Raw genomic sequence first — 25,062 nt, forward strand, 5'->3', positions numbered from 1 at the left:
CTGTAAGTGAATCGAAAAATGATTAGGCCATACCCATTTCATAGAAGCCCGTCGAACAGATGCACAGATGACATAATGGATCCATCAAAATCCTGTTGTCGTGTTCCCAGAAATCCCACACATTATCAAAGTGTGTGTGTGTGTGTGTGTGTGTGTGTGTGTGTGTGTGTGTGTGTGTGTGTGTGTGTCTGTGTCTGTGTCTGTGTCTGTGTCTTTGTTTGTTTGTTTGTCACTTCTCCTCCTCAACCACTGGAACTCCTTAACCACTGGAACGATTTCAACCAAACTCGGTATATACATCCGTTACTGACAGGCAACAATCGCTGTGGGGCTAAGAACCACATTAGGAGATATAACGTCATATACGCTGAGATGTATGAAAAACCTCTGCACTCTGCATGACATTTAAATTCATTACTTCTTTGTTACTTTATTTCAACAAATTACTCAGATAGTATCCACATATGCCGCTGAATATACCTATACAAATGTATCATTGTACGAAACATAGTTGAAGAGGTCTTAAACACAGAAATGCGTGAAAAAATATCGCATCTTGAATGAAGTTTATTCTTTACTAATAAGACATTCACTGACGTCTGGTAGCGCTTTTGACAGCTTTCAACAGCGAAGTGCAAACGGCCGAAGACGAAAACAGTAGCCGTGTGTAGAGCTCTGAAGAGGTTTTGCCATAGAGACGTTTACAAAATCACGTCGTAGACACACTAATCAGCTGCGCCCAGCGTACAGAAATTGTCTGGGATCAGCCCATACCGAGTCTTCTGCGGGAGTACGTGTAATGTTTCGTTTCTAATAGAAAACTTCAAAATGAATATCCGGGCAATGCTTCGTTTGTCAGCTAGTTAAAAATGAAATCCTAACGTACAATAAGGATCTTTCGTTTGGTAGATAATTCACCGGATCTGTAGCGTTCTGCACTAAAAGAGGAAAAATTATCAAAATGTTCGAAAAAGTATCGCTTCAAAAATAAAGATAGTTGAGAGCTGCCGCCAGAAGTTGAGTTTAGAAGAAAATTTTAAATTACGAAGTCAGTATCTGAAGTGTTTTTAGAGTCAGTGCATTCTTCAGAGGCCAACGGCCTTGCTGCAGTTGTAACGCCGTTTCCCGTCAGATCACCGAAGTTAGGCGCTGTCTGGCTGGGCAAGCACTTGGATGGATGACCATCCGGTGTGCCAAGAGCTGTTGGCAAGCGGAGTGCACTCAGCCGTTGTGAGGCAAACTGATGAGCTACTTGATTGAAAAATAGCGGCTCCGGTCTTGGAAATTGACATACGGCCGGGAGAGCGATGTGCTCACCACATGCCCCTCCATCTACGTATCCAGTGACGCCTGTGGGCTGAGGATGACAACGGCGGCCGGTTTGTACCGTAGGGGCCTTCATGGCCTGTTCGGGCGGAGTTTAGTTTTAGTATTCTTCAGAACTGACAGAGACATCAAATTTTGCAGGTGTTGACACAAATCACTGTCATTAGGTAGAAGACATAATTAATTTTTAATTCCATTGTCTCAGTTTAGAGCACGGCAATAATCGTTGTAGGTGCCTCTCTTAAATGACCAAACGTCAGATCCACCTGATTAACACTTAAATTTTTCAACTGAAAAAAACAGCCGCCTTACAATATTAGGTTCACTTATAAGCAACTTGATTCATTGTTGCTTCTAAAACCATTGACATTGTTTCACGTCAGATAAATGTTGCAAGAACTACCATCTTACGTGACGCTACCAGGAAAGTGAACAAGCGCACTTTCTGTTCTTCCTGTGAAGAAAAAATAATACGGACCTCTCCGAGAAATTGCCCAAATCTTTTTCCCTTGTGGACGTATCCAGACATAAAAGAGCGTTCATACACTTCGGTATAAGTGCTGATATACATATCCATGTTCGAATGCTTTGAAAAGAGCTTGGCTTGATGTCGGCGAAGTGAGATAGAATTCTGTGCTAGTGGGATTCTTTTGCTTTCCTTAGGTCCCTCCACTACCTCTTTCTCGTTTGACCACTTCTCACCGAAATCATTAGGGGAAGACGACATGTTGAACCGTAACGATCTTCTTCCTTCATTTTGGTAGGCCGGCCGCTGGCTCAGAAGAACAGTCTGGGGAAACAGCGGCCAAAAATGTGACACTGTCAGAATCCAACTTTCTTAACGGGAAGTCTTGAATACTGTGCTTCTGCGGAAGTTGAGCTGGAGCGTTGCACCTTCTGTCTTTATGGTGGCGCCTTCTGTCCTGCTGATTTTCGTTTCGTTGTCGGCAGTCTGGTAGGATGTATAAACGCAGGTCACCGACATGGCGTCCAGCGTGGCGTGCTGTGTGGCTGCCGAAATGGAAATACAGACCAAGATAAACCTCGCGTGATCTTAGAGAGGTCGCCTATACCTCTAGTGCCGACTCTGACCTCGAAAAAATAACTACTCTTGCCACGCCAATAGGTTTATAATGTAAAACAGCGCACACGTAAATCGGAGATTCAGCCTGAATTGTACATTTGTTTCTTAGGAGTCAGTTCTGTTCTTGTGTTCCGAGGGATGTAAACGATAATGTTAATTTTTGAATCAGAACAGAGTAAAATGTTGGGCGATACTTATTCTACCATATCTTTTTATTTATACCTCTAATGTTCGTAGGAGCTTTTCACCAGCTACTGCAGGAACAAACGTGACATCAGATACTGGAATTTGTTGAACTGAAGAGTGAAAGAGCAGCACCATTGCAGTAATTGAAACTATACACGTAAGGTCGGTGATTTCACTCCAAAATCGTGTCTTGAAAAATCACAACCAACTTAAATAACATGCGACATTGTGCTTTCGCGGCCATTGCCATCTTCAGTAAAGCTTTCCGGGTATATGACAGCGTCGCTTTATCAAGGAACCTAAGGCGATCGGTTACATGGTTTTATTTATCAGACTTTCAATTATTATTTATTTGTTAGTCGATAAAGAGCACGCTAAGTTTGTAGATCCAACTAGTACGACGGTAAGATACATGCACTCATATTTTCTTCAAGATCACGAAAACGGTGAAGGACACGTCTGGGCTGCAGAGCCTCAGCTGTGTCGTAATGTGTGAACAGATGTTACCACTGAGGTGGATTATACGCCGTTCCGATTCAGAAGCAGTACTTTCTCTGCCTCCTTCGTGATGTGAAGAAAACACTACGTGGATGTGGGAGGATTTTATTACTGGACAAAGATAAATCCAACCAACTAATGGAACCGAAACGAGGAAGGAACAAGTCACCTTCCATCCCATTCGTGTACCTCTCTTATCATTAATGTAGGTTATGCTACCATCAGTAATACATATTGGAAGCTGATCAGTATATATCGTGGTGCATCTCTGTAATATTTAGCGCTATTTTTTATTACCTTATACTGTAAACAAATCTTTTTGCCTCTTCTTTAAGAATGCCATTCGCCAGTCTTAAACTTGTTGAAGAAGAGAAGGGAAATTAAAAACATTTAGTAATCGCCTGATATTGTAACAGCTTCATAAATTATATTTTGAAAAATTGTACAATAGCTTCTGCTGAGCAGAAGAAAGGCTCTCCATTCCGAGCTGTCGGAGTAAGCTTGTTGCTTACGAACTTAGTCCATCACAATTGTGAAACACGTCAACGGTGCGGGTTTACCACGTCTTTTCGCAATGGTAACATGGGCCGTCACGGCGACGTTAATTACTTACGGGAACAAATTGAACAAGAAGTACATTTCGAAATCATGGAGACTAGTTTTCTGTAATACCGTTTAATTATCACTGAACGATGCAGAATTGAAGAACGCCGGCGAAAAAATAACCGTTAAATTTCATTGCGTGTGGTTCTTGCGATGGGAAGTTTATCTTGTAACCTGACGAAATCCTGAAGCGGGCAGAGCTCCACTGAAATCGATAGGGCTGGACACAACCATAATCTAAACCACAACCAATTTATTTGATTGCCTCCACCGCCACAAAGCTCCTGCTCGGCGTACCGAGACGTTTATTTGTTGCAGTTGGAAAGTCAGTATATCACGAGAAACGTACTTTAGTAGCAAATTGTACCACTGAGAAGTTTGATAATTTTTTCTTTCATAATAAGGGACATTAATTGTAACTGATATTTCCAGTCTGTGCGAGATGGACAAGCCTCACGGTGCGTATATTGTGCACTGTCGTTATTTGGAAAGCAAAGTAAGTGACAATGGCCGAAGTAGAGAAAAACAAAAATTGCTTAACGTGAATATAAATTCAAATCTTCCGAAGTCGTTTCAGGAGGTATTTCGTTCCAATGTTTCTTCTCTGCCTGATCGTCAAAACGCTTCTACTAGCGTCTCATTTCGTAATGTTAATTCCCTTAGCATCTCCTTACACAGTCCTACTGTACCCCATAAGTAGTGTTTTAATTTTTCTAAAGTTCATCTTACAATATACAGAAAATAAGCCAAATGATTTGCTTTCTGTGTAAGTTAAGAGTTTATTTTATATGGCGCCCGAGGTATATGTCTGAATAACGTGAATATAAATTCAAGTGTTCCGAAGTCGTTTCAGAAGGTATTTCGTTCCAAATTACAATATTCAATACTAAAGAAAGACGAGAAACAATACACTCTTGATTCTTACAAAATCATACAGATTTCCACGTTCTTTACTCGGACATGCACCTGGCCGTAATTTCAGCTGGGAGAATTCGGTTTGTGGTGCTTGTATGCCCGTCGTTCTGTTCTCGGTGCGTTGCACTTCAGGGCTTCGACGCATTAGTGATGCTCCAGCAAAGTGTTGTAAAACTCTTTCCTATTCGTTGTATATATTAATGGCCTGACAGACAAAATTAACGGTATACTCGGACTTTCGCAGAAGATGCAGTATTCTATAGTGGAGTAAATGTCACAAAACGAAAAAAAGTGTCATATGACAACAGTAGCAACGCGTCACCGTTGGAACCCGTAACTCGTACAAACAGCTGGATGTGACAGTTCTTGTGGATGTGAAGTATTTCTTACACCAAACCCCTCATGTCCCCCCACAAAAGAAATTCGTAGGAGTGATATTTGGAGAACACAGTGGCCACGATACTGCCCCCCCTCCCCTCCCCAACCCAAAAAGAGGGGCAAACAATGTCTAAATATTCTCTAACATCAGTGACAAAGTGTGGTGGGACCCTTTCATACTGGAAGTATAATCATGGGCTGACTGCTAGCGTGACATTGCCCACCACTTCCAGTAGTATATAACGGAGAAAGGTACTGCAGTCTCCTTCAGCTGGTGTGTTAAGCATAGGATATGGCCCAATCAGATGGTCATGCACAATACCAGCCCTCACGTTCATGGTAAATGTATATTTATAGTGGAACACATGACGTTTTCAGCAACATCCCGGAAACAATGTTCATCAGACTGCAGTTTTGGACACCATATCTGAACATCACTAGCGCCAATAACTTCACGGACATCTAGCAGGCAAATGGTCCAACTGTGACATTTTTGTCACATAAAAAATACACTCCTGGAAATGGAAAAAAAGAACACATTGACACCGGTGTGTCAGACCCACCATACTTGCTCCGGACACTGCGAGAGGGCTGTACAAGCAATGATCACACGCACGGCACAGCGGACACACCAGGAACCGCGGTGTTGGCCGTCGAATGGCGCTAGCTGCGCAGCATTTGTGCACCGCCGCCGTCAGTGTCAGCCAGTTTGCCGTGGCATACGGAGCTCCATCGCAGTCTTTAACACTGGTAGCATGCAGCGACAGCGTGGACGTGAACCGTATGTGCAGTTGACGGACTTTGAGCGAGGGCGTATAGTGGGCATGCGGGAGGCCGGGTGGACGTCCGGCCGAATTGCCCAACACGTGGGGCGTGAGGTCTCCACAGTACATCGATGTTGTCGCCAGTGGTCGGCGGAAGGTGCACGTGCCCGTCGACCTGGGACCGGACCGCAGCGACGCACGGATGCACGCCAAGACCGTAGGATCCTACGCAGTGCCGTAGGGGACCGCACCGCCACTTCCCAGCAAATTAGGGACACTTGCTCCTGGGGTATCGGCGAGGACCATTCGCAACCGTCTCCATGAAGCTGGGCTACGGTCCCGCACACCGTTAGGCCGTCTTCCGCTCACGCCCCAACATCGTGGAGCCCGCCTCCAGTGGTGTCGCGACAGGTGTGAATGGAGGGACGAATGGAGACGTGTCGTCTTCAGCGATTAGAGTCGCTTCTGCCTTGGTGCCAATGATGGTCGTATGCGTGTTTGGCGCCCTGCAGGTGAGCGCAACAATCAGGACTGCATACGACCGAGGCACACAGGGCCAACACCCGGCATCATGGTGTGGGGAGCGATCTCTTACACTGGCCGTACACCTCTGGTGATCGTCGAGGGGACACTGAATAGTGCACGGTACATCCAAACCGTCATCGAACCCATCGTTCTACCATTCCTAGCCCGGCAAGGGAACTTGCTGTTCCAACAGGACAATGCACGTCCGCATGTATCCCGTGCCACCCAACGTGCTCTAGAAGGTGTAAGTCAACTACCCTGGCCAGCAAGATCTGCGGATCTGTCCCCCATTGAGCATGTTTGGGACTGGATGAAGCGTCGTCTCACTCGGTCTGCACGTCCAGCACGAACGCTGGTCCAACTGAGGCGCCAGGTGGAAATGGCATGGCAAGCCGTTCCACAGGACTACATCAGCATCTCTACGATCGTCTCCATGGGAGAATAGCAGCCTGCATTGCTGTGAAAGGTGGATATACACTGTACTAGTGCCGACATTGTGCATGCTCTGTTGCCTGTGTCTATGTGCCTGTGGTTCTGTCAGTGTGATCATGTGATGTATCTGACCCCAGGAATGTGTCAATAAAGTTTCCCCTTCCTGGGACAATGAATTCACGGTGTTCTTATTTCAAATTCCAGCAGTGTACTTCTTTTAATCTCCCCTCAAAACACTAAAATTTTATAGTAATAGGTTTTCCCCACCCTGTTTATGTAGAGGTAAGTGTACATTAGGCACGGACGCGCAGCGGTTTTGAGATGAGGCGGCGTGTAGTGTTGCTGACTCCTGCTTAGACATCAGCCACTCTCCCTTCCTAAAGGGTGTTCTTCCTCATACAAACTTCGTCAGTATCCTACCGGAATTCTGGCAAGAAGTGTCCAGGAGTAGTAGTGTCCAATCGTAGAATTTCTTGGAGACACACTCTACAAGGTACACGAATCGAATCCAAAATTTAGTTTTCCTGTATAAAAAGAGTTATCGTCTCTGATCTCGCTGTTGGTTGAACAACCCGAGGTTACTACGCATCAGGTCTGCGGCCATCACAGAGATACTGACGAAGCTGGCTTCACCTGCACGCGTGCGGGACTGGAGCTAGACTATTGAATGAAGATCGAAATGCCGTCTGTGGGGGGGAAATTCGAATTGTCGCAATTTTTTGTAAAATAGTAGGAGGGCACACGATGAACAACATACTAACAAACCTGACCGCTGGGGTGCGAGCGAGGTGATTGGAGGGGTGATTTAAAAGTCACTTTTTCAGTTTTTCTGAATAACTCGAAAGTTTCGTTTTCTTGCGAAAATGTGTCCAAGTAAAAAATTGAACTACAATAAATTAACAATACGAAGGCCCTGTTCGTGACCTCTCTTGGTCACTGTTCACAAATTGTCACTAAAACAGCAGTAACTTTGAAACACGATTACAAACAGTTCTGTAGTGCAGTGGACAAGATGCCACGGAAATGGAAACACCTAAATGCATCACAACGAGACTGCCACGCCAGAAGAACAAAGATGACCTCAACATTTACGAAAATAGTATGTAGCATCAGTATGACCTTATTGTAAAGTTGTTTTTGTAATGCCATTTAGCCTGAAGGTCAGGTAGAACCCTCGAAACGTGTCGCTAAATAAATAAGAAATAGAATAGTTCACTAAAGGTTGTTCGTAGTATGTAGTTATTGACAGGTCTTCTGTTACACAGCCGCGCTACCCAGTGAGAAAAGCACTGCAACATATTATGAGGTAACACTTGGATCGTCCAACACACGTTCACTAATGTTCTACCGCGCGCTCCACAGAGCCTACTACTTAACACCATATCTACATCTACATCTACATCCATACTCCGCAAGCCACTTGACGGTGTGTGGCGGAGGGTACCCTGAGTACCTCTATCGGTTCTCCCTTCTATTCCAGTCTCGTATTGTACGTGGAAAGAAGGATTGTCGGTATGCTTCTGTGTGGGCTCTAATCTCTCTGATTTTATCCTCATGGTCTCTTCGCGAGATATACGTAGGATGGAGCAATATACTGTTTGACTCGTCGGTGAAGGTACGTTCTAGAAACTTTAACAAAAGCCCGTACCGAGCTACTGAGCGTCTCTCCTGCAGAGTCTACCACTGGAGTTGATCTATCATCTCTGTAACGCTTTCGCGATTACTAAATGATCCTGTAACGAAGCACGCTGCTCTCCGTTGGATCTTCTCTATCTCTTCTATCAACCCTATCTGGTGCGGATCCCACACTGCTGAGCAGTATTCAAGCAGTGGGCGAACAAGCGTACTGTAACCTACTTCCTTTGTTGTCGGATTGCATTTCCTTAGGATTCTTCCAATGAATCTCAGTCTGGCATCTGCTTTACCGACGATCAACTTTATATGATCATTCCATTTTAAATCACTCCTAATGCGTACTCCCAGATAATTTATGGAATTAACTGCTTCCAGTTGCTGACCTGCTATTTTGTAGCTAAATGATAAGGGACCTTTCTTTCTATGTATTCGCATCACATTACACTTGTCTACATTGAGATTCAATTGCCATTCCGTGCACCATGCGTCAATTCGCTGCAGATCCTCCTGCATTTCAGTACAATTTTCCATTGTTGCAACCTCTCGATACACCACAGCATCGTCTGCAAAAAGCCTCAGTGAACTTCCGATGTCATCCACAAGGTCATTTATGCATACTGTGAATAGCAACGGTCCTATGACACTCCCCTGCGGCACTCCTGAAATCATTCTTACTTCGGAAGACTTCTCTCCATTGAGAATGACATGGTGCGTTCTGTTATCTAGGAACTCCTCAATCCAATCACACAATTGATCTGATAGTCCGTATGCTCTTACTTCGTTCATTAAACGACTGTGGGGAACTGTGTCAAACGCCTTGCGGAAGTCAACAAACACGGCATCTACCTGTGAACCCGTGTCTAAGGCCCTCTGAGTCTCGTGGCCGAATAGCGCGAGCTGGGTTTACACGACCGTCTTTTACGAAACCCATGCTGATTCCTACAGAGTAGATTTCTAGTCTCCAGAAAAGACATTATACTCGAACATAATACGTGTTCCAAAATTCTACAACATATCGACGTTAGAGATATAGGTCTATAGTTCTGCACATCTGTTCGACGTCCCTTCTTGGAAACGGGGATGACCTGTGCCCTTTTCCAATCCTTTGGAACGCTTCGCTCTTCTAGAGACCTACGGTACACCGCTGCAAGAAGGGGGGCAAGTTCCTTCGCGTACTCTGTGTAAAATCGAATTGGTATCCCAGCAGGACCAGCGGCCTTTCCTCTTTTGAGCGATTTTAATTGTTTCTCTATCCCTCTGCCGTCTATTTCGATATCTACCATTTTGTCAACTGTGCGACAATCTAGAGAAGGAAGCACAGTGCAATCTTCCTCTGTGAAACAGCTTTGGAAGAAGACATTTAGTATTTCGGCCTTTAGTCTGTCATCCTCTGTTGCAGTACCATTTTGATCACAGAGTGTCTGGACATTTTGTTTTGATCCACCTACCGCTTTGACATAGGACCAAAATTTCTTAGGATTTTCTGCCACTACTCTGTGAAAGGGTAGCTTGGTTATTGGTCCGAAATTGGGCCTTCAGAATGCAGCGACTTCAAGTACCCACGATGTACCTGTCGCAGCGAGATGTGTGTGATATGACCGTTGAACTGAAGATTGTAGGTGTACGCTTTTCTGTGACGATGAACTGTTAAGGAAGCGGGGCAGGAACTTCGTCAGCAGAACGCTGGCGGATGTACGGGCCTTGCTATCTGTGCCCTGAGTGCATTGTTATTGTTGTTGTCGCAATCGACCGCAATCTCGATAGTGTTATCTTTGCGAGAGGCTTATCAGCGCGCTGTTGATCGCTCCATCATGTCCCTCCTAATTACAGCCCCGCCACGCGCCGCAGGCCCTGCCTGCTGTCTGCTGTGTTGGGCTGTGCTTTGCTCTGTGCTGTGTGCTGTCTGCCCAGCTGTCAGCAGCTCGGCGTCTCTCCAGCTGCGCACGGCGCAGGTTGCTGGCGTACGTGAAACGGCTCCAGCGATTCTCTAACTGCATTGCGATAACTGTTAAGGGGCTGCGCATCACAATTTTAACTTATGTTGGATAACATAAAGAGTCCTCTTGTATTTATAACATTATATTGACAAGGACCATACTCATCATTGAACTGATTACTTCAAGAGCCTCTGTCAATGATATTCTTCCAACGCAGGTTCTCTACATGGAAATGAATAGTAACAAGGACACTTCATTCACTTGGTACACCTTGTAACTTTGGCTGTCAAAAGTCTTCATACATGGTGTTCTAGGAGGTATGGTCAGTATTCAAAGATATGACAGCAACGATCATTTAAAGCAAAAACCATCATACGGTCATACGAGACGAACAGTTGAATATGACAGTTGTGGTCTATGAAGTCGGGAAAATACAACAAACGGGCCAACAGAAACAACCTAAGTTACAGCGCATACGCCCCGCGCGACATTTTAAATATTCTCTCTCTCTCTCTCTCTCTCTCTCTCTCTCTCTCTCTGCGTAAACTGTTTGTCCTAGAGAAAATGTGAATCGGAGCTTTTTTGTAGGAAATTTCATACAGCTTAATTCTGTATCGCGACACGTTTTTGCTAGGGGCCGCCGTGTTAGTTATTCCAGAAAAACGACAAAAGTGACAGAAACCAATTGGAATATAGCATTTGTCCTTGTGAAGTTTTTTGTTTTAAGTGGGTGTTTCTGTCATATCGCCGAATACCTCTTAGGAAGGCTCTGAAGGCTCTTAAGGCTTCTGCGTCTCTTCAAAGTAGGAACTTCTGTGGCCATGTCGGTCCAGGTATAAAGCTACTGCGATCTCGTCTCAACTTGAAGACGCGCGTTGTCTCTCCGCACGATTCGCCACATACAAATAAAATAACCGACCCACTCTACATATGTGACTATTTGTGACATCTTATTTATAGTTTCCGTCGCGAGTATCATACATCGTTAAGTAGTCGAGATACACGTTACTCCTCTATGGTATCATCGCGTATCATTCGACTCAGACGAATGATCTAGTTGCCAGAAGCCTCTCTAAAAATACTGATGTTGTATGAAGTTAATAGCAAGTATTTTCTGGGGACACTAATGAGCTTACTATCTGCACATATCATTGTTTTGTCTTGATAAACATTGGTCTGTTCAAGACAACTCTGTTACAGTCGAAGTACCTTCATAAATATAATTTTCTTATCGCAAATATTTAAACATTAACGACGATTATACCATACTGATAACGATTTGTATTCATGCTAGAATTACCAGAAAAAGGCTTCCAGCATAGGCCTCTGAGTAAAATATCAGATTCTGCCTAACTTTTCATTCCATAATGGGTTTATATTTTTGTCTTCAATGTTTGTGAAATTACTGTCAGAGTACTTAGAAGTTAAACTTTCTTATAGCTGTTACTACTCTACATCCACAAGACTGGGAGGAACTTACAGGCTTCCTTAATCAAGAGAATGTGACATAGTATACAACTGCTTTGAAAGCGGGAGCTACTCAAAGAAATTAGGTATTAAATGACAAGAAGTGACAGTGATGAACCTAATCTAACCTAATAAGTAGTAGTATAGTAGTATAGTAGTATAGTAATTGAGGTTTGGAGAGTCAGATTTCAGTCTCTCAATAAATAAACACTTAGTCACTTCAGCAGTAGCACTCAGCTTAAACTGTCCTATGACTAGACTGATCGGCACAGTAATTAACTCGTAGGCGACTGTAGGGAACGGTGGCGCTGACTCCTGGACGAGTGTTGAGGGATAGCAGAGTGATACCTCTAAGACCTACTGGAACTGGAAATGAACGAGTGTCGACGTGCGGTCACTTAAATTGTGTTGGACGTATCAGTGTCATCCCGTGAATTATTTGGCGGATGCATCAAACAGTTCTGGCTGTCAGCGCTCTCTGCGGTAGAAGACGTATTTCGTTCTTGTGAAACACAACAGGCTCTTTATTCTCACGAAGTAATAAGTACTATCGACAAGGGATGTCAAATTGGTTCCATATTTTTAGATTTCCAGGTGGCTTTCGACACCGTTCCTCAAAAGCGTTTTCCAATCAAATTGAGTGCCTATGAAGTATCGCCTCAGGTGTGTGATTGGATTCGTTATTTCCTGTCAGAAAGGTGACGTTTCGTAATAATTGACCTGAAATCATCGAGTAAAACGGAAGTAATATATGGCATTCCTAAAGGAAGTGTTACAGGCTCTCTGCTGTCCCTGATCCACTCGTACATAAACGACGTAGGAAACAATCTGAGCACCTTAGATTGTTTGCAGGTGATGCAGTCATTTACCGCCTTGTAAGTCATCAGATGATCAAACGAATTGCAAAATGGTTTAGACAAGATACCTGTATGGTGCAAAAAGTGGCAACTGACTCTAAATCATGAAAAGTGTGAAGTCATCCACATGAGCACTAAAAAGAAACCGACGATCACATAGATAATGTTGTGGGGAAAGGAAACCGAAGACTACTATTTACGGGCAGAACACCTAGAAAGCGCAGTAGGTTGCATGGGGGATTAATTAAAAAGAAAGGACTATAAATGCAATAATTTTAGTAACAGTGTGACCGGTTGCGAAGTCTCGTAACCGTTGGCCCTGACTAGTATTAGCACGCAATCTGACTGCGTAAAATAAAAATAAAGAATGACAAGGAATTTCCATTAACACAATTGATTAATTAAGTCCCCTGCAACTATAAAAACTACGAAACAACAAAACACAAGTGTAATTGTTCTGTGTGTGGTAGTGTGACTCAACGTACGTGTATCTGGCTCGGTTCTTTCTCAATACGACAAAATATTTTAAACACCATTTACAATGAACTAATTGAAAAACCAGAATTACTATAATTGCACATAGAAACCAGAATTACAAGTCTAATAAATGAATGCTAGCCAGATTCTTTGTTGACTGTACCTGTGAGCAAGAGGAATTGTCATTAAAGAAAACTGTAATACCTTTTTACCTCATTATATGTTGACGAAAATTTTCCATTACACCAGCATCATAAATCAAAAGCCCATCTCCTTTCTCAGATACACTCTGACAATTGCAACTTCTTCCATCCATACATCACACCAACCGAGAAGCATCTCCTCTCGCCCAACAGAAGAACAACTGCTCTCGACATCCTCTGAACTACTACTGCACCAGTGGAGGCGGCGAAATAATAATCTTTGGCGCAATCTCTGGCGCTATGACTCAGTGTAGCCACCTTTCAAGGTCTACAAAAGAGACTGCTTACACCACGATTTTCCGCCTTCTTCTGGAGTATTGCTGTGCGTGTGGGATCCGCATCACGTGGGACTGACCAAGGACATTAAAAGAGTCCAAAGAAAGGCATCTTGTTTTCGGTTATAAGCGTATCAAAGAAAGCTGTGTTGTCGATCACGCCTTCGTCTACTGCAGGTAGGAAGGAGTTTTTCTGAGTATCTGAGCTTGTGGAAACGAGGCAGTAAGCAGTGGAGCAGGCTCGCGACAAGGCATCATTGGGGAGGAAGGATGGGTGGACGTAGGAGAAAAGTTACGGCGAACTACCCGTCAGTAATCAAAACAGCAAACAGTTGCGGCAGCATTCTAGTCAGATTGCTAAAATACTCTGTTGGTGCCCACCTGCGCAGGGGGAAATGATCATAATGAGAAAATAAGGGAAACAAGAGTTCGCATAGAATGATTTTTTTAAGTGCTCGTTTTCCCCCACGCGCCGCTCCAGAACGGAACGCTACAGAAATAGCCTGAAGGTGGTTCGATGAACCCACGACCATGCACTTAACTATGAATTGCAGAGTAATTATGTAGACGTAAATGTTGGCGGATGAATGGGCTCCTTGAAAGTCTTTCAGTGCAAATACAAAGAAGTTCCTCGTACGTGCGTCATAGGAGGCCGCTGACTGTAAGTGTGGCACCATGCTGAGACTGCCTATTGTGTGGCGCACTAAGAATGGAAAGCTGCGTACTGCATCTGGCGGACACAGGTAGCCAAGTATCCGGCTTTTGTGTGAAGGCTGGCGAACAACCACTGCCCATCCGACGGCAGTTCACAAGCTGCCGCAGGCATACGGGTTATTGTTACAGCATTCTCTCAGCTTGATAGCAGCAATCCTTGCTAATTACTTTCGTAAACCGTCCACGAACGACAAGACCTTTACGGGATACGGCTTCGTAGCTCAAAGTGTGGCTTAGGTTCACCCAGAAGTAGTTTGTCTGTCCCCATGAACGGTTAACGAGGATCAGAATTATTGCAGAACTGACGTATTGCAGGAGGAAGGGAACTCAATATTGCGTGCACCATAATTGTATTGCTGAATTTACGGTGAAGAATCCAGGGGGGGGGGGGCAGACTCGACCGCTGTGTATTTACCCGATTTAACGGATCTGCCCACGATAGAGCTGGAGAACTGACCCCATTCTCTGTGTCTACTCGAGCTCCAGATACAGATCTCATCGTAAGCTCCGACACTGACTGCACGTCGTTCAGCGTATCAGAGAAAGCAGTGTTGTCGATCTCTTCTTCGACGGCAGCAGCTAGGAAGGAGATTTTATTTTGCTGGGTATCAGAGCATATGGAAACGAGGCAGAGCAGTAGTGAAGCGGGCTTGCGACATCTCTACTGTGGGACAGTGTTTTGCATCCCCTCCTTCCCCCTTACTTTTTATGTCCAGTGACCTCGCTATTGAGAGATAGGACTTCATTGGGAGAAAGGATGGGTGGATATAAGAGAAAAGTTATGGCCAACTACCCACCGCTCCATCCATCCAGTATGGCGAGATGGGAAGCCTTTAGCATGCCTCTGGTTTGGGCAGTGCTCTCGAACACAAGGTTTCATCTCTGGTGTTTGGAACCGTGCAGCCAGTATGCTTAAGACTGCCCACGAGCAGGGCGAGGACTTGTATTTTTGACACTCGCTGTCATAAATTTATTAAATTTGTTCCTCCTTCGCTTCTCCCGATGAGAGAGTTGTGGAAGAAGAGCTAGCATATTTTTTCAGAGAGTCTACAGAGGCCGAGTTTCGAAATTGTTCGTCTTGAGCTCTGTGTTTTTGAACACTTTCCTCGTCTGCCTCGATCCCTTAACGTAAGAGAGAGAGCATCAGCTCTTTCCGTGACGAAGTCGTTTAGCATTGTCAGGAGTGTCGTTAAGATGTTCATCTTACTCCAGTGGCAGACGTACGAGAAAGCTATTCGGTATTACGAAAGACTGGCTTGTAAAATTCTCAGAACGCACATTCAGGGAGGTAACTTTCTATTTCCTCGTACTTGGTATCACGATAAAAATAATAAATTCTAATGCGTAGCAAGGGTTACCAACTACCGTTTTTCCCGTTAAATCGTGGTGAATAGTAAAAGGAAATAGGCAAGGTGGTAAGGGGGAGGGGGAGGGGAGAGATGATGAATTGATGCACGAAATATTCTCAAACCCTAGAGTATCTAGCGAACTCTAGATCAAAATTTAGTTTTCATTGTATGTATTCTTCCTTAGTTTGATACTTCATCAGAATTGTGCTTCATGAAACATCTGTTGCCATCGATATTGCTATTTCTGTAAACCTAACTTAATAGTTTGCGAGCGTTAAGGACTGTGTTTTAAGTCAATAGCCTTGATGACAACGACGGCGACAAGAACAACAAAAGATAGCAAGATCCCTTGGTATTTCGCATTAGCAACGTACATGAAATTATTGCCGCTACTTTTAATTCGCGGATGGAGTTTGTGCCCCCTTTTTTTTTCTAGATGGAAACCCATCGTGCAGATATTTTCGGTAAGAAGGGTTTCACCCTTAATAAAATCACTACGCTGCCTTATCAGAGCGGTAATATCGGTATATGGAAGTTTCCTGCAACTGATACTCTGTAGGTCTTCATTTTACCATCTAAAGAGCAAAGACAGCAGTGTATGGCCTTATCCCGTACTTGCCCATTAGAACTGGTGCATGTAGTTTAAATAAGGATCAGAAATTACTGGTTCAGGCTAGAAAATTCTACATCATTTCTGGTTTTCTTCCTTAATAATGTAGGTGACTGGCATAAATGTTACTAGCACAAACCTTATTCTCATTCACAGCAGAAATTTCAAAATTTCCATTCATTTTCTTCATGTAAACCGCCATGTGTGTATCTCGTTAACTTACATGTAGAAAAGTAACGATAATCAACACTTATGTCGCTACCCGTTTTTTCTACCTGTAATTGTGAGTATTTTATTTTATTGAAATCGCTACATACTTGCGACGAAACTCGGAAAAGTCATTTCGCTCGTCATTTATGTGAAACGTCTCTGCCAAAAGACAAGTCGACAGTTGAAGGCAGAGCAACACTAATCAAGGCTTGAAAGATCAGAACATTTTATATAAAGCCGCAAGGAACAGAAAAGAACATGGTAGGTGCAGAAGCTTTCATCATCACGATGTTAATGACCGCGTCAATAATGATAAGAGTAAAGCAGAGCGAGAGTCAACGCTATCGATCCGGAAAGTGTAAAGCTCGTGCAATATCCGCTCTATTCAAATCATGGGTCGCATGTGCGCCACCATTGTGGCCAATTAATAAGTGAAGTCTGAAGATAGTACAATGATCTCATTGGCGTAATGCAGCAGCATTTAAAGTCATCTTATTTGTACGACTTTCTAAAGCCTACACATGATAATATTCTACGTAAAATTTTGTGTAAGCGGTCGTTGATGGCTGTAAGATACCGGGGGAATTTTATTGCGTGTACAATAGCTGCACTTGGCTTTTCTTGATCATTCAGCAATCGATTCCGGCGTATTATAAACAAGTACAGCAGTTGTACAGAAAATGCAAATCCTCAGATTCTCTGTGTTCTATTGATTTACCGGAGATAAGAGAGTATAACATGGATATCAACAAAAGTAGAACAGTGGTAACGGAGTGTAGCTGAATTAAATCAAGCTGTGCTGAGGAGTTAGATTAGGAACTAAGATACTAAAAGTAGTAGATAAGTTTAGTATTTCGGCAGCAAAATTACTTATGATTACGAAGAGAATATAAAATTCAGATTGTCACAAGAAAAGCATTTCAGAATAAAAATATTAGTTAACATATTAATTTAACTGTGAAGGAAGTCTTTTTCTGAACGTAGTTGTCTGGGCTGTAAACTTGTACAGAAGTCCAGACGAGAATACAAGCATTTGAGATATGCTAAAGATTAGACGGCTAGATCGAGTAACAAGTGAGATGGTACTGTACCGAATTGCGGACAAAGAAATTTGTGGCACAATTTGATTAAAAGAAGGGATCAGTTGATACGACACATCCTAGGCATAAAAGAAATGTCGATTTGGCAACGGAAGGAACTGTGTGGAGAGGAAGCGGGGTAAAAATTGAACAGAGGATCAAGTCTTGAATATAAGAAGCAGGTTCAAATTAATGTAGATTGCGGTAGTTCCGCAAATGTGAATGTGAAGAAACTGGCACTGGCTAGACTAGTATGGAGGGCAGCATCAAACTAGTTCTCGGACTGACCACAACAACCACCACAACCACCACCACAACAACACCACCACCAACGACGACGACGACGATATGCTGCAGGATCCTCTCGTAATATGACTTAATTTGCATTTATTCCAAAAACTTGAACGACTGGACCACGGAATCCTTAAACTTCCTTTCAGTGACTGCTGTGAAAGGTTCTTCAAGTGTCACCTTCTTGCTATTACAGACACGTAAAAGACAGTTTTGCAGTACTACGTTTTTCAGAACTTAGGTATTTTTCATTTAGACATGTTCGTACAATTCTTTTTGTGTATTTGTAACGACGCGAACGGCTTCTTGTGTGTAAGCAACCAGAAAGTCGAATTAATGTATTGACAGGTGAGCAAAATTACGTCATTAGAAACAACGAACCGGCCGCTATAGGTTAATATTGACAATTTTAGAATTCATTTGGCCAGATATCTGTGACGTAATTACGCGCTCAAGTATTTGGAATATCGACTTCGTACCCGTGACAATACTATTTCTCACACTTGTCAACTCACAGCGACGGCCAGTCTCCGTGATGTTGTGGAAGGTTAGGTCCATTCGTCCGGTAAGGCTGGCCTTTACTGCATGTGGCGCCGCCCTGTAACAGTGCCCCGAACTGTACGGGGACGACTAGCGTCGCGACGCAAACGGTGGCGGCGCTAGCGTCAGCGCCACTGCGTAGTTCGCAGCGCCACCGTTGAACGTCGTCGCAGTGGTGCGTCCAAAGCAGGGGAAACCTCGAACACAACAAATTAGTGCAGTCCTGAGACAGTACGTGTACGATCGGTCTTACTAATACGTTCAGAAAAGGGAACCATGGGTATAAGAATGTGTAGAGAAGTTGTGCTGGAAAAAGATTAGGTTACTAAAGAAGACAGATTACAAGTATGGGCTGCAAGTATGTCAAGGCATATTTTTTAAATTTTCCTCAGTTGTATTAAATTACTTCATGTTATTGTTGTTCTGGTCTTCATTCCTGAGAGTGGTTTGATGCAGCCCTCCATGCTACTCTATCCTGTGCAAGCTTCTTCATCTCCCAGTACCTACTGCAACCTACATCCTTCTGAATCTGCTTGGTGTATTCATCTCTTGGTCTCCCTCTACGATTTTTACCCTCCACGCTCCCCTCAAATACTAAATTGGTGATCCCTTGATGCCTCAGAACATGTCCTTCTTCTGGTCACGTTGTGCCACAAACTTCTCTTCTCCCCAATCCTATTCATCACCTCCTCATTAGTTATGTGATCTACCCATCTAATCTTCAGCATTCTTCTGTAGCACCACATTTCAAAAGCTTCTATTCTCTTCTTGTCCAAACTATTTATCTTCCATGTTTCACTTCCATCATGGCTACACTTCATACAAATACTTTCAGAAATGACTTCCTGACACTTAAAACTATACTCGATGTTAACAAATTTCTCTTCTTCAGAAACGCTTTACTTGCCATTGCCAGTCTACATATTATATCCTCTCTACTTCGACCATCATCAGTTATTTTACTTCCTAAATAGCAAAACTCCTTTACTACTTTGTCTCATTTTCTAATCTAATTCCCTCAGCATTACCCGACTTAATTCGACTACATTCCATTATCCTCGTTTTGCTCTTGTTGATGTTCATCTTATATCCTCCCTTCAAGACACCATCCATTCCGTTCAACTGCTCATCCAAGTCCTTTGCTGTCTCTGACAGAATTACGATGTCACCGGCGAACCTCAAAGTTTTTCTTTCTTCTCCATGGATTTTAATACCTACTACGAACTTTTCTTTTGTTTCCTTCACTGCTTGCTCACATCGGGGAGAGGCTAGAACCCTGTCTCACTCCCTTCCCAACCACTGCTTCCCTTTCATGCCCCTCAAGTCTTATAACTGCCATTTGATTTCTATACAAATTGTAAATAGCGTTTCGCTCCCTATATTTTACACCTGCCACTTTCAGAATTTGAAAGAGTATTCCAGTCAACATTGTCAAAAGCTTTCTCTAAGTCTACAAATGCTAGAAACGTAGGTTTGCCTTTCCTTAATCTAGCTTCTAAGGTCAGTATTGCCTCACGTGTTCCAATATTTCTATGAAATCCAAACTGATCTTCCCCAAGGTCGGCTTCTACTAATTTTTGCATTCGTCTGTAAAGAATTCGCGTTAGTGTTTTGCAGCCGTGACTTATTAAACCGATAGTTCGGTAATTTTCACATCTGAATTATTTCATATGAATGTTGATACAGTTCGAGCAACAAAAATCCTTGCCCTAGGAACTGTACCAACAGTAATTACTTCATATGAATGTTGATACAGTTCCTAGGGCAAGGATTTTTGTTGCTCGAACTGGGTAAATTCTCGGAGAGTAATCATCTCACTGTCAGTGGGAACAGTGGGCAGACATGATGGTACTATCTCCTTCCCAACTATTGCTGTGTTTCGTCAAATTGCTACCGCAGACAGGGATGACAGTATTATAAAGTCTAAATACACTGGTGTAACACCCTTTTAAAGCGACTTATTGGTCACGGCTACGTGATCTATCACAGAAATGTTTCGTTGATAAATGTGGACAGTTTCCTTATTTGCTAATAGATTCAGGGGTCTGCACAGCCCGTCCAGTCAACCGTTTAACACGCGTGCGAACAACAGCAGTTTCCTCGCGCCATCATATTTTGCTCAATTTGCGCAGACGTTTATTCACCTAAATTTATTCTAGTGGGCAACATCGGTTTTCTTATCCCTTTTGAGAAATGAAGACACTACTACATCCGGCACTCATTTACGTACTGTTTCAAAGTATTGTTATCAGATGTGCCTCGACAATATTGTTATCAAAGAATGAAAACTGAATAAATCTAGAGTTGCATTACACACACACAAGATTAAAAATTTCGACCGTGACAGGACTCGAACCTGCAATCTTCGGATCCGAAGTCCGACGCCTTATCCGTTAGGCCACACGGTCACCATGACTGAGTCAACCAAATTTACGTTATTGAAGGATTGCATAGAATGTTTATGAATGAAAATAGAAAAATTTAATTTTTTGTTAGTCTTCATTTACGGTGGTTACTGGTTTTCGATCCAAAAGGAATAAATTAAGCCATTTCTTATAACAAAATATCAAAACATTATCTCATTGTGTTGCTTCTGTACATTAACTTCCTCTTCATGATAACTTATGTGTTTTACATTTTTTATAATGTCGAACAATAAGTGACCTCCATTAAGTTTAGACGAGCATTAATTTGCAACATTGTGTGGTAACGCACAATACACAAATACGAACCAGAGTAATTTTTAGTTGGTCTCAAGCGTATCTACAGTTTCCCCGAAATAAATGAAGGCGAATCTTCTGCGGCGAGCTGTTTTACAGGAGCGAACTGTTCAGCGCCCGTTTCCGCTTTTCTACCCCGCGACCTTGAAGTGTGACGTCACCGTAGGCGTGCCTGCGGATGCTGAGTGAACAAGCGCGATGTGTGAATCAGCAACCGGGACAGTTACAAGCGACTGCCGTTGTTTGTAAACAGCGGAGAGACTGCCAGTAGCAGGTCAGCGTCCTGCACGCCCCGCTGCTCACCTTATCTGGGCAGATAACAGGCGACTGTCCGGCGACGCACGTCGTACGCTGCATTCCGCTACCTGGCCGCGTGTACTCGAGGTGTTAGCGCTGTTTGGTAGGCACACATGTAATGGGTTACGCGTATAGAATCAGGTGAAAGTTGGTTGCTGGGCAAGACATTGGTGCCTCAAACTGCAAATGGGAGCGGTGTATCTAACTGTATCATTATACATGGTGCACAGCTCAGTAGTCTTAAAAAAGTGTTTAGTTTGTACCACGCGTAGCGTCGTAAGACGCGTGTTTACATGCAGATATTTTTGCTGATAATGTTAATTTTACAAATATGTGTCTGTGCTGAAAAGTGCTGTACTAGTGAAAGTATTCGATGGGTTGAAGAACGCGCTTGACACTTCTATGGGCATTCGTACAATAGGCAGACAACCAATGAAAAGAGTTTGATAAAGCATTTCATGGAGTTGATTTCAAACTCCACATATGACGATGTTATGGTGTACGCAACGGCCACATATTCGCACAGAGATCAGTAGTCATGGATTCCATTTTAAAATTGTAGTCAGAAGGTGCTTGCCACAAAAATTTCAGAAGTTCTGACAGGTAATGACCGCTACGTTTATACTAGTTACTGAAAAATGAAACAACCTCTAGTAGCCTAACGTGGTGATTTCACATCAAAATATCGTTCATGAAATCTGTAACGCGCGATGTTAAGACGGATCTCATTACAGTGAAGCAGCAGACTTAGTGGTACAGTCCAGATGCATAATGGATTTAAATTATTCCCAATTCCAGTCAGGTGTTCTGCCCGGTTGTCATGAGCATTGGCGACTTAGAACAGAGTTGGTAATGTTGACGGGAAAAGTTGAAAAACCTGTTTCTTCGGCAGACTGATGTAGCCATGCTGATGCTAGAAATGGAAACTAGATGATAATGGAGATAAACAGATAGTTATGACCGTATCAAAAGCAAAAACGCAGTGCCGTTAACTATGTATTTGGTTAGTATATGACCTGTAGAAACTAACCTCGCTCAAGTTGCGACGGGTCAGGCTCTTATCGCGCAGTTTCCTTTCCCTGAAAGAAAATCCACCTACCTCGTTTCTTAGGTAGTTGCTGCACTCGCCTCTCCTGATAGCAGCTACTGGAAAAATTGCAGAAAAGCAGTGTTGAAGAAACTGCAATTTAATAGCCGCTCACCGGAGGCCGCGATACATGTTTGCTGAAATACAATCTATGAGCAATCTTCCTAAATAAATTGAGTTATTGGAATGGTAGTAATTGTTTACTCAAACGAGAACGCGAAGTTGGTAATTCTATTTAAGCTCTTTATTGTCTTTAAGCCTGATCATCAGCCCGCTAATCTACGTTTGAAGAAAGTTCAGTTCACAATTCTATCCACACTCAAACCCCGCCAGAATTAGCTTTCAAAGTTACGGAATTTACTTAACTGCAACACAGACGATTTTCAAACATACACGTTTGCAGTCGATGTTCAATAATAGTTCGTTTTTTAACGTTAATGCTCGCCATAAGCACTTAGTAAAAGTTTACGAAGTACCGCCACGCTTTTAATTATTAAAGTTACTCGCGTCTTTCGCGGAACGAAAAGTCACCACTCGCTCAAACTCACACTACGCGTTACTGGACTCTTCCAGTCTCAAATCGCACAGTACCGAACCGATGAAGCCGTTTTATGACTTCATTTTACACATTATTCGCGAGGACACATCAAGCATGTCTCTTCTCGATCACAGTTCCTTCGCGACTCTTCATCCACTCGCGACTCACTCTCCTAGTCTGCTAACCGTCCTCGCATCTCATTGGCTCACACATCACACAGCCAATCAGAATTAACTCTTTGGGTGCGCCTCGCGCCAAAATCTAGCACGCACCAGTCATGACTTCTGAATCATTTACGTCATGATTTCTTGTTACACAAAATTTACTGTATAATTTAACAAACCGAAAGGAAAACTAGACTTTACTTTATTTCCAGAAATTATTTAAATACTCGCGAACGTTCTGGCTGCTTGTACAATACCATACACTCTTGGACATCCGACATTCACTAAGATGGGGAACCACTGGCGACTCTGTTCCCACGGTTACATCGTCTGAACACTTGCGAGTTCCAACCTAGATTTTATACACTTGCAAAGAATGGCGAATGTCCCTCTTTCATTCACTCAGGCACACTCATTCACTCTCACCTACTCATATAAAATAACTGTTCACAAAAATTCAAAACATTTATGGTTTTAACAAAGTTATAGGTGAATTTCTAAAAGTAAAATTCTCAAAATAAATACAAAAGCACGGAAGGTGATTTTGTTTCATAGTTGGATGGTCACTGAAGGTGATCTATACATTATGGTATTTATTTAGACTCGAAAATTGTAGAAATTTGCGTTTTCTGTAAGATTTTTCTAATTTCCAAAATATGCAGGTTTCAAAGCTCAAATTTGGATGACTTATTTTTATTCATAACAGAAACTAGTATATTAACTTTTAATTTCCTCAGGTTCCTCAGTTAGAAGTTATTAAAGATGAAAGTTCCACGTTATACACGCGGCTAGTTAGCGCACAGGTCTTACATTCTCACGGTACAGACATGCCATATGGTCGTGACGTCAGACGAACGGACACCGGTAATCTGCCCGCTACAGCACATATGCTAATCTGATGGCTACTTTACAGTCTGTCTACATTTCACAGTAAATATTTGATAGAAAACTGTGCGCTCGCACTAGTTGCGACGCCACAAAGTGTTAGTCACAACAAAAGTCAGTCATACCATACAGACTCCACATCCAAATATCCAGAAAAACATCAACAGTCACTCAAGATGCGCTGCCCGATGGGCACAGTTTTCCTTAAAAGTTTCTTTAGGGGTGCACCGAATCCAGCACCACGCGTCATAAGGAAGGGCAGTTTGTTGTTATACTAAGCATCCCTTCCGTTCCAAAACTTCGATTGTGTTCGTTTTCGTACTGTAATGGAGCAGATTAATGTGCAGGTTGAGGGTTTTGTATGCTCAGTGTTTCGAAGGATAATGCAGTGAGTTTTCTTTCAGAGGGTTTGTTTGAAACGTGCCCAGCTTGGCACATTGAAACAGTCCTTCCCTCGTACCGAATACGTGCCGCGGCTGAATTTTCATTGCGATCGATTGCATTTGCAGTACGTAATATTCCACTTAGTCAGCGGTGTCTGCGACTGGGGGGAATCAAGGAGGCAAAAATCGATGATAGACGTGCTACTTCGCCTCTTCCGTCATGGTACCTATGGATTGCATAAACGTAGTCGCCCGATTTTGGTGTTCCAACTTAGTCGTGCACCCCTTTTATATATTATTAGCTGGGAACATACTGAGTTTTCACTTCTCGAAACACCACTCCACAGATTCCGAGTAGGTGACCCCCACTGCATCTCCTTTTGCACGCCAGCAGGTGCTTGGAATTACTGTCAGCTTCCATACACTGGTTCCTCTGTTCTGCGAGTTCCGTACTAAATGTGGTTGGTGGTTTTGTAACTAATACGAGACACTGCTATTACATAGCTTCAAAACGGTACACATTAATAGCTACTTCGAAAAAATAACGTACAAGCATGTTTCTGATGACTGCTATTTTTTCTAGTCACTGCTAAAAGACGTTGCTGTGTGTTCCCAACGTTGCTGTGTGTTCCC

General features: G+C 43.1%; 1 protein-coding gene and 1 non-coding gene across 2 annotated transcripts in view; one reads left to right on the forward strand and one right to left on the reverse strand.

Moving 5' to 3' along the window:
* The window catches only part of LOC126365762 (uncharacterized), a 1,228,930-nt gene that overhangs the window by 209,243 nt on the left and 994,625 nt on the right, over nucleotides 1-25,062 (forward strand). The gene's annotated exons all lie outside the window — the stretch shown is intronic.
* On the reverse strand, nucleotides 20,691-20,763 carry Trnar-ucg (transfer RNA arginine (anticodon UCG)). Its single transcript has one exon. It is a non-coding gene; the product is annotated as a tRNA-Arg (tRNA).

Source organism: Schistocerca gregaria, chromosome 4 (genome assembly GCF_023897955.1).
Source record: "Schistocerca gregaria isolate iqSchGreg1 chromosome 4, iqSchGreg1.2, whole genome shotgun sequence".
Classification (NCBI taxonomy): Eukaryota; Metazoa; Arthropoda; class Insecta; order Orthoptera; family Acrididae; genus Schistocerca; species Schistocerca gregaria.